Raw genomic sequence first — 15,786 nt, 5'->3', positions numbered from 1 at the left:
TTACAAAATATTTTTCACACAAAGTTAATAGCTTGTATTTTCAGCAATAAAAAGGTCTGATTTTAAAGAAAAATTTTTACACAAAAAATGGGCTGCTTGATTTTTTTTATTGCTGGAAATGCCAATTAAAAAAGTCTGTTTTTCTGGCCCAAAAAAGAGAGTGTCAATTACTTTTACTTATAATTTTTTTTTTACATATTTTATAAACAGGTTTTACAACAATAAACCAAAGAACAAAATAATGTAGTCACAATAACTAATGCTGAACAAACTTTTGAAACATTCAGGTTTCGTTGCCTTTGCCAAACCTTAAGAAAAATTTTGGTTCTGACAGGAGTAGCTGATGTTACTTCTTTTAATAGATTGCCTGAGCCGAGAACACTGTGCCTGACCCTGGAAATCTTCCCCACGCACTACACAGCAAGCTGTGGTTGCTATTCACAGTCCATTGCCAACATGTAAAATCCTAGTCTGAACTTGACCTAGCTATGAACTTGAAAGCCCTCTGCTTTTGTGGAGGGAAGAGCTAGAGAGATAAGGCTAAGTTCACATTGCTGTTGTTCTGTGTCCCGTTCTTGATCTGTCTGGCTCTTTATTTCTTTTTTTGCGCCGAATTGACCCAAGACAGCTTGGAACACAACTGACATCACTGGGTCCCAATGGATCCTATTGACTTAAATGGGGTCCATTGAGGATCGGGTATTTTACCAGAGTTTTGCAAAGAAAAAAATAGGACTCGCACAGTTTTTTTTTTTTTTTTTGCTTAACTCCGCGTGTTCTTAAGAACTGGCTGATGGAGCTCCATATACTGAACCATGACGACAATGTTACAAGCCTTTATTTATGTATGTATTTATTTATTTTTACTAATAACAGGGTGACCATTAATTGATTGTGGCCATTGTGAGCCTATGTAAAGCCAGCTTGCTACTGCCTTAGTCTTAGACCATCATTTTTGACTCTTGCCAGTACTCCTGCTGCTGGTAGGTATCCCCAGCTTATTGTATATAGGCACTGCTTTGGTCAAAGCACACCAGTCAAAGTTTGCCTTGGTGCTGAAATGAACATTTCCTAAACCTCTGACTGAACCTAGCTTCCACAGGTTTGGTTCGTTCAATAAAAATAATAACAATAAATGACTAAGTCAAATAGAAAGCCAAATACATAGAAATTAGCTGTTTGGTTAAAGTGCATAAGGCATAAAGAGAAACCTGGTAGGTACACCATATGTCTTCATATGTGTTAAACAGAACACAGAACTCACACAATAATTAATCCCTAGAAGTTACTAATACCCTTGTATCTCTCTCGAAGTAAATATTAAAATGGTACTTTTACTTATGTATAGTAATATACAGGTGAGCAAAAAAATATTTAAAACTACAGGTCCTCAACTAGATCCAAAGGATTGTATTCGGGGTCGAATCTTATGTGTCACTATTCCCTTTAATTCAGTGCTCCTAAATCATAGCATTGTGGTGAATGACTAAGAAGGCTTATATATATTAAGGGTGAAATAACACAGTACTGAGGTTATAATATAGCAATAATTATATAAATGCACTTGACAGTAGACTATAATGTGTCAGTTACTGTACACATGCAGTCGCGTGTTGCCCAATTTGACCCATCACTCCTCTTCAGCAGCACATATACTAAAATTGGAACGATACAGAAAAGAATAGCATGGCCTTGCACAAGAATAACATGCAATTTTGTAAAGCATTCCATATTTTTGTCTCTCAATTGAATAAAGGTATCACTGCTTCTAATGCATGGCTAGTGATCTCCTAATTCTTCATCTGCTTGCACTCCTGCAAGTATCCAGTTTCTCTAGCAGTTCCTCTGCCCACACTGTTTTTCTTGTACTTCATTGTCTCTCCGTGACACTTTGTGGGGAACAGCTGGATACGGTAAGCCTCCGGGACCTGGCATTTCTACATGCTATTGCCAATCTTAGCAACGTATTCAGGTGTGTACACCACCTATTACAGAGCTACCGCACTTAGAGTGCCTATTTGTCTTCCCGTTCTTTGTTTATCTATCATTTATGCCTATAAAAATGCACCTCCCCATTTTTTAACATGAAAATGGACACACGCTTAGAACATGCTCTTCATTGACATGAACACAAGCCGACTGCACATCTACCAACACATATGGGGTATGTCTCGAGCGCTGCTGTCTAGGTGGTCGTGGAAAAACTTCAATATGCCATATGATACACAGGACTATTTTTTATTTGATCAAAGTTATTAACAACAGGACAATGCGTTTCGGCACACTCTCGTGCTTTCCTCAAGTCCAAAATAATAATCTTTAGGTGTCCTGGGGAGGTTTTACTGTGCAGTGGCACCTCCCAGACAGCAGCGCTCGAGACATACCCCTTGTTTTTTGCCTGAGTTCATTTACAGTTTATTCCGCACCCTCCTTGGGATGCGGATACAGGGGCCACGAGCAGGAGACTTTATACACCCACTTATACCCTAGCCTATCATAGAGTTGTGCCTATCCTACTGCACAACCCGTGAAGGTTGGTACAACACTACTGGTGTGGTGGTGGGTATCATCTCTACAGAGTTCCAGATACTTGAGATTCTACCCCAGAGTGCGCCCCGCATTTTCTCTGTTTTTCCTCTATACATCTACCAACGGCAGTTCATTCATTTAATTCCCATAGGTTCTATAGTATAGATGAAGGTGATGGTCCTCCAAGACAAAGAACATAATTGTTAACTTCTTTACTAAAGAAAAATGCCTAAAGGCTCAGTTGAAGATGAAAAACTTGAATGAAGAAGCTTTTTATAATAAGTAATGGCATAAAATGAGATAAACATAGAATAATAATATTCAATGCAAAGAAACGAATAAAATCATATAGATCATGTATTATACATTAGAAAATGTATGTGATTTGTGAGCAGAAATATAGAGCTAGTAATCCAGGCCTGAGTACAATGATCTAGCATAAATAGAACAATATTATGTACAAATCGGCAAATTTCCACATTCAGAAGCCCTTGCTTGGCTTACAAATGAGCACAGGGAACATTGAGTGGAACATTCTTTTCATTTACTAAGCTAGCTAATAGGTTGTGCAGACTTAGAATAGACAAAGTAAGATGTACAAATTTGCAAAGAGCCTGACCCACTGTTAAAAATCTGGGACAATCTTAGAGTGCCTGATTAGTTTACACTTTCTTAGAATTAGCCAGTTTTTGAAAATTTCTCCCAAAGCCATGTTCACGCGGCGAAATTTCCGAGTGGAGTTCCACAGAAGAATTATACTGAAAATTCTGCCAAAATTTACTGCCCATTTACTTCAGTGGGATTCTGCTGTCCCATGCACACAAGGAATGTCCACAATTCTGCTGCGGAAACTCTGCATTCTGCAAAATTTGAAGACCTGTCTTTAAATTGTGCAGAATGGTGGGAGGAATCTTATTGAACTTAATTGGGGCTTGTCGTTCTGCTGCAATTATGGCAGAAGTCCGCAATTTCATTTAGCAAAATTTGCTGAATGGAATTTGTGGGGAAATTGCGGAATTTCGCCGTGTGAACATAGTCTAGGCCTTCTTTAAGGCTCTATAAATTATACATTATGGTAAACTATAAGAGTTACATTTTATGTACAGTGGGGGTAACAAGCACCACAACTTCCAATGTTAGTAGGATACATGTGTATTAGAATACTATGGCATATGTAAATTCCTTCAAGCTTTTACTTGGCGCATTGCCATCAACTAAAACAATAGAATTAGTAAAAATGTGATGAAAATAGAACAAGAAACAAAAGACTATTCATCCTTATAATCACGTCTGCGAGTGTGTAGTGTGAAACCCAACATTTTAGCAAGATTGTTCTTTCTTTTCAATCAAATATTCTTGTTTGGGAAATTGCCATTTGGATACCTGCCAATAATACTCAATATCTTGGCTTCTTAGCTAAGCATTCAGACTAATGCTAGATTATACCTTAAAGCTGGAATAGCAGGCTGGCACAATATTATGTTTTAAAAAGCAAGCAGTATCTTAACACAGCTCTTCAACTCAACAAAACTGGTGTGTAGGTATCCCGCTTATGTGATTTCAGGGCACGTGATAGATTCCCATTTTCAGCTTATACATGGTAAGTTAGTACGTTAGTGCTATGTTAGAAACATATTGCCTGGCAGTTTTCAGAATAATCCTTTACAGAAAGTAAAAACCACTGCAAACTTTATTTTCTGTACCCCTGATTCATATTTTCTTTTAAATAACAGACAAAAACTATTTTAGTACCTCAGTTCCCACATCTAAGAAAGGTGGACTAAGATTTGTTTTTAAATATATATATATATATATATATATATATATATATGCTCTAATGCTCCATTCACATAAGCAGATTACTGTCTGATGCACGTGTTTAGAGATGAGCGAATTTACAGTAAATTCGATTCGTCACGAACTTCTCGGCTCGGCAGTTGATGCTTTTCCTGCATAAATTAGTTCAGCTTTCAGGTGCTCCGGTGGGCTGGAAAAGGTGGATACAGTCCTAGGAGACTCTTTCCTAGGAATGTATCCACCTTTTCCAGCCCACCGGAGCACCTGAAGGCTGAACTAATTTACGCAGGATAAGTCATCAACTGCCGCCGCTGGGGACCCCCGCGATCTCGCACACAGCAGCTGCTCTCATCAGGCCCCGCAGCAAACATGGCTCCGGGGTTGATGATTGCCGATCACAGGTTTGGAGTATCGTGATGTCATGGCTCCACCCCCATGTGATGTCACGTTCCGCCCCCTCAATGTAAGTCTATGGCAGGGGGCGAGACAGCTGTCTCGCCCCTGCCATAGACTTGCATTGAGGGGGCGGAGCGTGACATCACACGGGGTCGGAGCTGTGACATCACGATACTCCAGCCCCGTCATCGGACTCCGGGGCCTGATGAGAGCGGGGTGCTGAGTGGGAGATCGTGGGGGTCCCCATTGGCGGGACCCTGCGCGATCAGGCAACTTATCCCCTATCCTTTAGATAGGGGATAAGTTGTCAGCACGGTAGTACCTCTTTAAGGGTATGTTCTTTCGGTTTTTAATTAATTTGTTGACTATAAAGACATATAAATATAAAAAATGGAGGACACATATAAAGGAAAGACTGAGACGTTTCATCTTTCAAAATCCATTCCTAACTTTGTATTCAATAATTGCAATTAAAAACCTGAATGTGTGAACACTCCCTCGAACAGTCCAATTACTATGAGAAAAGGCAGAAACATAAACAAGCATACACTTAGACTGGGCAGTATTTTCTAACTTTCTTTTTTTTTTTTTTTTGTTTGACAAAATATTGGTTGACTTAATTTGTGCCAATATCCTACACAAATTTTTGGAGCATTTTTGGTGTTGTATATAAAGTTACTTCCCCTTCCTAAAACCACACACCCTTTCCCTATAAATCATGCCTCCTTGTCCAGTATCTTAAACTGAGATGTCAAAACCCCTGTCTGGTGCCCTCTGGCGTGTTCAACCATCCAGCGTCAAAATTGAGACGCTGTATTATTGTGAACTATCCTGTTCAAATGAATGGGATCAGTTCTAGCATCAATTTCCCTCCGGTGCACGCCAGAGAGAAACTATGCCGGACGCCTGTGATATGTGAACCCAGCATTACTGATACTATCTCTGTGTACTTATTTTTTTTACATTCTAATAACAATGTTATTTTTGTAAACATATGACAATCTATCACTCTCTATATATCATTACAACATGGGATTAAAACTAACAATGTTGGGTGAATGTGTCAGTTGGAAGGTTGTTTACACTATAAATGGAGATTTCGGTGGCTTCCATGCCGCTTCTATTTTTGATCTGATATGCATGTAATTTCTAACATATGGAACTTGTATATTTTAAATTGACAGCTTATTGTGAGCTTTTTGTGATATTTTGAATGTAGTATTGTGGTAATCAGTTGGAATAGTCAGTGTATCTGTGTCACTATAACTATGTGCTGTCAGTTTTGCTAGCCTTAGGTAATGACTTTAGTTGAAGGCTTGCTTCACACATACGGGGGGACTTATCAAGGATGATGTAGGTGAATGATTTTCTACACCTTTAATTGTGGTGGCAATGTATATGTATGTCAAATGTATTCAATGGTGCATGACATGTAATAAATATGGTGCTAATGCAAATATTTTTGAAATTACACTTCAGTACACCACTTTGGTTCCTCTTCTAACACTTTTTGGCAACTTTTTAACCCCTTAAGCAAAAATGTGCAACTTTTTTTTGCTAGCCATCTCTGGGCTGGTGTAAATTTGAGAAATATTTTGGGTTTTGCAAAAAATTATGCAATTCCTGACCACTGCAAAAAGTTAACTAGACTATGGCATAGTTAAACAATTTTAGAAAATTGATCTAATGCAAAAGTCACCATGAAAAGTCTATAAACATCAACTGTAACAAATCGTGTGAAAAAATTGACACCACAAAAACAGGGTAAAACCGATGATGAATTCCCCCATTGTTTTTTGTGGCCCTTTTATTGTAAAAAATGCCACAGATATTAAAAAATTTCGGGGAGCATTTTTTTTTAGGGTGGTCCTCTTTTTTATTCAGATAAATCTAACCATGAGATTTTTCAGGCGCTTTTCAAGTCATACTGAAAACAAAAAACAACTGAAAGGATTTAAAGGGGTTATCTACCATAAAGTGATTTTAGTATGAACCTGCCAGAAAGTAAAGTACAGGGTGGGTCATTTATATGGATATACCTTAATAAAATGGGAATGGTTGGTGATATTAACTTCCTGTTTGTGGCACATTAGTATATGTGAGGGGAAACTTTTCAAGATGGGTTGGATTGTCAATCCAACCCTCTTCCCCCACTCTTCACACACTTATAGCAACACCGCACGAGAAATGCTAGCGCAGGCTTCAAGTAGAAACTTTTCAAGATGGGTTGGATTGTCAATCCAACCCTCTTCCCCCACTCTTCACACACTTATAGCAACACCGCACGAGAAATGCTAGCGCAGGCTTCCAGTATCAGTAGTATCAGGTGCTGCACATCTCGTATCTTAACAGCATAGACAATTGCCTTCAGATGACCCCAAAGATAAAAGTCTAAGGGGGTCAGATAGGGAGATCTTGGGGGCAATTCAACTGGCCCACGACGACCAATCCACTTTCCAGGAAACTGTTCATCTAGGAATGCTCGGACCTGACACCCATAATGTGGTGGTGCACCATCTTGCTGGAAAAACTCAGGGAACGTGCCAGCTTCAGTGCATAAAGAGGGAAACACATCATCATGTAGCAATTTCGCATAGCCAGTGGCCTTGAGGTTTCCATTGATGAACAATGGCCCCACTATCTTTGTATCCCGTATACCACACCATACCATACATTTTTGTGTTCCAACAGTCTTGGAGGGATCTATCCAATGTGGGTTGGTGTCAGACCAATAGCAGTGGTTTTGTTTGTAAACTCATAATTCACATAAAAGTTTGTCTCATCACTGAACAAAATCTTCTGCATAAACTGAGGGTCCTGTTCCAATTTTTGTTTTGCCCATTCTGCAGAACCTGAAACTACAGATACTGGAAGCCTGTGCTAGCATTTTTCCTGCGGTGTTGCTATTAGTGTTTGAAGAGTGGGAGAAGATGGTTGCATTGACAATCCAACACAATGGGCAGCACATTGAACACATTTTATAAGTGGTCAGAAACTTGTAAATAACTCAAGAAAGAATAAAGCACATCATTGCTTTTCTTGTGAAGTTCCCAATAAGTTTGATGTGTCACATGACCCTCTTCCTATTGAAAAAACAAAAGTTGGATTCAAAATGGCCAAATTCAAAATGGCCGCCATGGTCACCACCCATCTTGAAAAGTTCCCCCCCTCACATATACTAATGTGCCACAAATAGGAAGTTAATATCACCAACCATTCCCATTTTATTAAGGTGTATCCATATAAATGGCCCACCCAGTACATGCTTAGGAAGGATCTGTGTTTGGGGATGAATGGCTATATTGTGAGATTACCCTAACGCTGTGGCTATCTTTTAGTGAACTGGCTGTTTGCTGTTGGAGTTCATTCTCTCAAACTTCAAATCCAATAGTTCCTTTTTTGTAAGTATGAGGTAATTTTTCTTCCTCCCACACATCAGTCACCCCACCTATTGAAACACACTTGTGCTGCAATAGACCAGTGTTTTCTGACCAGGATGCCTCCAGCTGTTGCAAATTCTTGCAAAATTATCTCCCACTTAGCGGTCGCTTCACCCATTGGAGCAAATTCCCTCTGAACACCTGACTAATGATGTAATTAGAGATTAGCAAACATTTGAAAATATTGAATCGGCCAATTCGCCGAATCTTTTGAAAAAATGTGGTTCGATCTGAATTTATTCGCGGTTAATCTATAATAAAAATGGCTATTTCTGGACTACAGAGAGCCTCAGTAGGGGTGTAGAACACTTCGACTTGCCATAAAACACATAGGGAGTGTGCTGGGGTAGTGAAATAATACTGTTTTCAGTATGACATGTAGATTACAGGCATCACTTTCAGACTTACTGCCGCAGAGTAGCACAATGACAGAGCCTGGAGGTGGCATCAGTATGAGGAGACCATATAGTGGCGAAATGACACTGCATGGATATGTTGGCAGCATGAGGAGACTATATAGTGGCTCAATGACAAAGCTTGGATGTGGCTGAAGCATGAGGAGATCATATAGTGACTGAATGACACAGCGTGGAGGTGTTGGCAGCATGAGGAGACCATAGAGTGGCTGAATGACACAGCGTAGAGGTGTTGGCAGCATGAGGAGATCATATAGTGGTTGAATGACAAAGTGTGGAGGTGTTGACAGCATGAGGAGACCATATAGTGGCTGAATGACACAGCGTGGGGGTGTTGGCAGCATGAGGAGACCATATAGTTGCTGAATGACACAGCCTGGAGCTGGCAGATGCATGATTTGACACTAGGGCTTCACAATCCCTAAGATTAAAAGATTAATTTTGAAATTTAAATTGAAGATTTATGGTAGCTAGTGCTACCATAATTTTTTTTTTAACCCAGGCCCATCAGCATCAGTAAACCATATATTGGCTGAATGACAATATTAGTGTCCCGGGCCCCGGCGTGTGGGTACAAAGGACCAAATGTAAAAAGGAGTCACATGTCACATGCCAGCACAATGACAGAGCCTGGAGGTGGAATCAGAATGAGGAGACCATAAAGTTGCTGAATGACACAGCCTGGAGGTTGCATCAGTATGAGGAGACCATAAAGTTGCTGAATGACACAGCCTGGAGCTGGCAGCAGTATGAGTAGACACTAGGGCTTCACAATCGCTAAAGAAATTTAAATTGAAGATTTATGGTAGCTAGTGCTACCATAAAATTTTTTAGGCCCAGGCCCAGCAGCATCATCAGTAAACCACATATTGGCTGAATGACAGCCTGAGTTGGCTGAAGCATGAGAAGAGACCAAATAGTGGCTGAATGAGACAGCCTGGAGGTGGCAGCAGCAGCATCAGGAGTCCTAAAAGTGACACGGTGACAGAGTGGTGCCGTGGGTGGCAATACCAGTACTCGGTGACGGAGGAGGGTGAAAAAGGTCTGATGCAGAGGAATGTTTGTAACTGGGAGCAGTGTCTTGAATCTGTTTGTCGCTATCCATATTTGTGAAGTGTTGGTGTGGCACCATGGTAAATCTACTCTAATGCATCAGGCATCAGGAAATCCTGGCTGATCCATGCCTGATTCATCTTCACAAAGGTCAGTCTCTCTACATTTTTCGTGGACAGACGAGTTCTCCTTGGGGTAACTATGTCCCCCGCCGCACTAAACATCCGCTCTGATGGCACACTACTGGCCGGGTAGGACAGCTTTTCTAGGGCAAAATCTGCTAGTTGCGGCCACAAATCAAGTTTGGCTGCCCAGAAGTCCAGACGATCTTCAAGGTATGTTGGCATGGGCATGTCAAGATATTCCACCACCTGCTGGTTCAGGTCCTGATCCAGGTGTACCTGCTGCTGATGAGTTGCTTCACTATGCGGGTGAAGAAAGCTACTCATCAGCGACTGTAGTCTCAGGCTGCTGCTGATGGAGCTGGTAGTGCTCTTGCCATCCCACCCATCCCTAGCAGCCATGGCAGTGGAAGGTGAGTGCAGGGGGCCCCCCGTTTCCGACCTGTGAGAGGATGGACGATGGCGCCGATAGGCCAACTGACTATATAGGATGCCTCTGTAGTAGGTCACTTTGTCCTCCCTCTCAGTGGGTGTGAAAAAGGCCCCTATTTTCTGGATGTAGCGATGGTCCAATAAGGTGGAGATCCAGAAGTCATCACGTTGCCGAATGGTGAAAATTCGGCTGTCACTACGCAAGCAAGTGAGCATGCATCATGCCATTTGTGCAAGTGAATCGGAAGTCCCTGCCTCCTTCTCCACTGCATACTGTCACAGTGAGTCTGGGTCCTCTGTCTCACCTTCCTCAGAACCCTCTAGCTCCTCTGGCTGCTCCTGCTTCTCCTCTCCTGTCAGATGACTAGAAAAACCGCCCATTTTGCAAAACCTAAACTGTGCTCCACTGCGCCCCCACTGTGTGGCCATGAGATGTAGGCGCCACGTCTCTAGTGCCCTGACCAGCCATCATTTCCAACATTTCGAAATTAAGCAGTGGATTGACGTTGTTCATCCCATTATCCTGGCGACTTACTAATAATGTGGCTTCCTCAAAGGGCCTGAGCAAACAGCAGGTATCACGTCTAAGCTGCCACTGGTTCACATTGAAGTTACACAGGGGAGTACCCCTATCCGCTTAGATCATCAAGAAATTGATGATGGCTGTTCTCTATTCATACAGTCGGCCCAACATATGGAGGGGGGAATTCCAACGTGTGGCAACATCACAAATCAGACTATGTTGGGGGATACCGTTCTGAAGCTGCAGCTCAAGAGGGTGTGCTTTGCGGTGTACGAGTAGCTGAAGTGCATGCATTGTTAGGATGTCTTGTAAATGGGGGGAACACTTCAGGAACTGCTTCACAACCAGATTGAACATGTGTGCCATGCATGGCTCAGCCTTCCCAGTCGCAGCGCATGCAAGATGTTCTTCCCGTTGTCAGTCACCATGGTTCCCATTTTCAGTTTTCGTGGAGTAAGTCATGATTCAATTTCTTTACAAATGACTTTTAACAGTTCCTCCTCTGTGTGACTCCGTTTGCCAAGGCAAACCATGTGAAGAACAGCTTGACACCGCTGTGCTCTGCACACATGGTATGCTGAAGGGCCACTGAGACCTGTCTGGGCAGTGGAGGCTGAGGACACGGTGGAGGATGAGGAGCCGGAGTCGCACACTGTCACAGGACCAACAGCCTGAGAGCTTGGAGGAGGAAGCGGTGTGACCTGTCCAAGTTGGTGTTGTGGCTGTGCAGGAACCACATTCACTCAGTGAGCCGTAAGGGACATGTATTGTCACAGACCATAGGCTATGTGAACCTCCTCCGGATGCTTGATGAAAAACTGCCACACCGCCGAGTAGCTGATTTTCCCACCAACAGTCCACACTGTTTGGCTGCTACTGCAGCCGTCTCCAGGAAGTCATGATCCACTACCTCCCGGGAAGTTAGGTTGCCACTTCGGCCACCATGCTGACTGCAAACCATGCTACCACCTTGCTGGCTTGGCTGCTGCCTCACGGGCAACCTGCAACTCTCTTCTCCTGATGATGGTGAAGTCCCTTCTGCACCCGGCTCCCAATTGCGATCGGCTTCATCATCATTCAACAAGTGTCTTCACTTGATGTCCTCCTCAGGTTCCTCAACAATGTCTGCTTCAGGAGCCTGAATGCTCGCAATACCACCTCCTACGCCCCTCTCCTCTTCACTACTTGCCTGCCTAACGGAGGAAGCGGCAGATGTCTCCTCCACTTTTTGGCTGGGCAGTAACTGCTGACAGTCTTCTATTAGATCGTCCTCAATGAATAGTGGAGCTGAACCCACAGCATAAGATACTTCTTTAGGGGAGGGAACAGAATAGGACAGAGGCAATGGGAGGACAGGGACTGTTCCCGGGCCATGCCAACTGAGGGTTGTGTCTGAGGAATCAACCGACTGTTGACTGGGGGTGTCAGATGTCACTTGTGAGGAAGTGGATGGCCGTGTTAACCAATTGATGATGGCAGATGGGTTGCTGGTTGAGACACGACCGCTAGCTGATACCGGGAGCTAAGGCCTCTCTCTGCGACTCCTGCTGCCACTCGCCCCTAGTCTCCTGCAACCTCTGCCAGATGAATTTAGGCCTCTGCCACTCCTCTGTGCATGTTCTGACACTTCTCTGCCTGCGTATATGAGGTGAGTACAATGCGCTTCACTACTCTTAAAACACTATTTGCCTAGAACAGCAGCAGGTGTGTACTTTTCATTTCACAGAATCTAGGCCCTTGACAGATTAACAGGTAAAAAATTGTACACTACTTAGATGTACGTATGTGGTATACACTTATGAGGTCAGAAAAATGTGGTACAGTACGCTTACAAAAATGTATTTTAGTTAAACACCAGCCGGTGATTACTTTTGCCTGGACTTTCACAGTATCTAGGCCCTTGACAGATTAACAGGTACAAAATAGTACACTACTTATATGTATTTATGTGGTATGCACTTATGAGGGCAGATAAATGTGGTACAGTACGCTTACAAAAACGTATTTTATTAAAACACCAGCCTGTGAGGATTTTTGCATGGACTTTCACAGTATCTAAGCCCTTGACAGATTAACAGATACAAAATTGTACACTACATAGATGTAGGTATGTGGTATGCACTTATGAGGGCAGAAAAATGTGCTACAGTACACTTAAATAAGTATCTGAGTACAACACCAGCCGGTGAGTACTTTTGCCTGGACTTTCACAGTATCTAGGTCCTTGACAGATTAAAGGAAAGCGGTCACATATTTTCTCCCGCACTATCCACAGGTATTGGTGAATAGTGCGCGAGACGCTGATTAAAACGAGCCCTACCTTGGTCTCATCCGCGCCGCTGTTCGTTCGCAATTGAAGTTTTAATCTCTGTGTATGTCCTGCAGCAACTGGCAAAGGAGGTGCTTCTGTGGGCTAACGGACATTGACGTCAGTGCCGCTCATGAATATTCATCCCTCCTATTCTCCCTCTCTTTGCCGCTCCTAACCAGAGGGAGGGATGAATATTCATGAGCGGCGCTGACGTCAGTGTCCGTTAGCCCGCAGAAGCATAGCCTTTGCCAGTTACAGCAGGATATACACAGAGATTAAAACTACAATTGCGGGTGGATGGCGGCGCTGATCAGACCAAGGTAGGGCTCGTTTTAATCAGCGTCTCCCGCACTATCCACCAATACCTGTGGATAGTCCAAGAGAAAATATGTGACAGTTTTCCTTTAACAAATTTAAAATAGTACACTGCTTAGATGTAGGTATGTGGTATGCACGTATGAGGGCAGAAAAATGGGCTACAGTACGCTTAATAAACGTATTGGAGTAAAACACCAGCCGGTGAGTACTTTTGCCTGGACTTTCACAGTATCTAGACCCTTGACAGATTGACAGGTTTAAAATAGTACACGTCTTATATGTAGGTATGCACTTATGAGGGCAGAAAAATGCACTACAGTACGCTTAATAAATGTATTGGAGTAAAACACCAGCCGGTGATTACTTTTGGCCATCTTTTCACAGTATGTAGGCCCTTGGCAGATTAACAGGTACAAAATAGTGCACTACTTAGATGTATGTATGTGGTATGCACTTATGAGGGCAGAAAAATGCGCTACAGTACACTTAAAATAGTACACGTCTTATATGTAGGTATGCACTTATGAGGGCAGAAAAATGCACTACAGTACGCTTAATAAATGTATTGGAGTAAAAACACAAGCCGGTGAGTACTTTTGCCTGGACTTTCACAGTATCTAGGCCCTTGACAAATTAACAGGTACAATATAGTACACCACTTAAATGTACGCATGTGGTATACACTTATAAGGGCAGAAAAATGCGGTACAATACGCTTAAAAAAACATATTTTAGAAAAACACCAGCCGGTTATTACTTTTGCCTGTATCTATCTTTCACAGTATCTAGGCCCTTGACAGATTAACAGGTGCAAAATAGTACACTACTTAGATGTACTTATATGGTATGCAGTTATGCACTTATGAAGGCAGAAAAATGCGGTACAGTAGGCTTAAAAGAAACGTATTTTAGTAAAACACCAGCAAAGTTTTTTTTATATCAGAATTAAGTTGCTGGCTCCATCAGCTGCAGTATTGTAGCTATTCTCCCAAGAATCATTGCTGCTAGTAAAGTATAACCCCATAATATGGCACTGCGTGGAGCATGATACAGCAACACTTGAAGTGCAATAATAGGATTGTGTTTGGTATTTTTGGAGCAGGCATGCATGATTGTTCCTGCCTCCTCTGCTAAGGTTTATGAAGTTGAGGCAGCTTGTTGAAATGTATGAGGCAACACACAGCTATCTGCTCCTCTCTGTAATACAATGCTGAAGAAAGTAACTGGGAGGTTAACGGCTGCACTAAAAATCCTTTTGATGTGACTAGGATGTGAAACGCTGCTGGAATGAGCTTTTCTGTGTAGCACACACACACAGCGATGTCCGTCCCATCTCTATGCAGCGTAATGAATGATATGAGAAGCCGCAAAATAGGGCTGTGACATCACAGGAGTGACTTGCTGCTGATGGGCTGCATCCTGCATGTCATTCAGGGTCGTCCCGCCTACTTCTCTTCCCGCCTTGCCTTCTCAGCGTTTCTTGCCCCATCTACTGACATGTGGATCCGCCATTTTAGATGCCCTGGAGCCTGGACCGCAGTAAATGGTGTTTAATGAAGCAATTTGCGCGATAGAATCACATCGATATTTGCATTCATTGCGAATCGAATATTTCATGAAATTCGTAACGAATACGGGTTCATAGGCTTCGATTTGCTCTTCTATAGATGTAATGTCTTGCAGTAAATGGAGTAAATGGCAATGCAGTAAATGGCAATCTGGGAAAATCTGAGACGACACTCATTTTGTATGCTCTTAAAATTAAATGTAGGGGCAAACATCACAGAAGAATTGTGAGACCACCATCACACACAGGTACAGACACTATATTATAAACTCTACTAACTTTAGAGCTCCTGTAGCATAGTCAAATAAAAAAAATCTGCAATACCCTTTTAGAGTACGTTCACATGTATGCAGATTTGATGCGCAGAATTTGATACACAGGATTTTCTGCTGCAGATTTCAATGTAAACTAAATGACGGAGCACAGCTTCTAATCGGCAGTTACAAATCCTTAAATCTGCTCAGGATCCTGTACGTGTAAACCCTAATTGAAGGGAATTGGTCAGCTCTATTTGCTGCTAAGAGCTGCAGACACCACTGGACAGTTGTTAGACTACTTATTTGAGAAAAAAAAAAAGTAATTCTCTAAGTTTGACAACCACCATCAGCTCCAGAAAAATTATGGTTTGCTTTTATAGCCTAACAGCTATCCAACAGTGTCTTCAGCTCTTAACATGAACCTGTTCTTTAGATAAACTAAAGCTTTGCTCGGTTAAGGTCTAAGTGTTCAGACCTAGATTGATCGCAATAGTGAGCTGGATGCAAAGTACTTGGCTGAGCACTTCTCTTCCTGTTCTTTGTCTGAGGGACTCAGGTAGTCCCTAGACTTAGGCATTATGTGACCGCCTTGATCACATGGTACAGAACTGAGAGAGGACATGCT

The 15,786-nt window shown here is 42.3% G+C and overlaps 1 non-coding gene across 1 annotated transcript; it reads left to right on the top strand.

Moving 5' to 3' along the window:
- Positions 1–1,633: 1,633 nt before the first annotated feature.
- Positions 1,634–1,737, top strand: LOC130268128 (U6 spliceosomal RNA). Its single transcript, XR_008843492.1, has one exon. It is a non-coding gene; the product is annotated as a U6 spliceosomal RNA (small nuclear RNA).
- The last annotated feature ends 14,049 nt before the right edge of the window (positions 1,738–15,786 follow it).

This window comes from Hyla sarda, chromosome 4 (assembly GCF_029499605.1).
Source record: "Hyla sarda isolate aHylSar1 chromosome 4, aHylSar1.hap1, whole genome shotgun sequence".
Classification (NCBI taxonomy): domain Eukaryota; kingdom Metazoa; phylum Chordata; class Amphibia; order Anura; family Hylidae; genus Hyla; species Hyla sarda.
The sequence above is the reverse complement of the archived record's forward strand: the minus strand, read 5'-3'. Positions and strand labels throughout refer to the sequence as shown.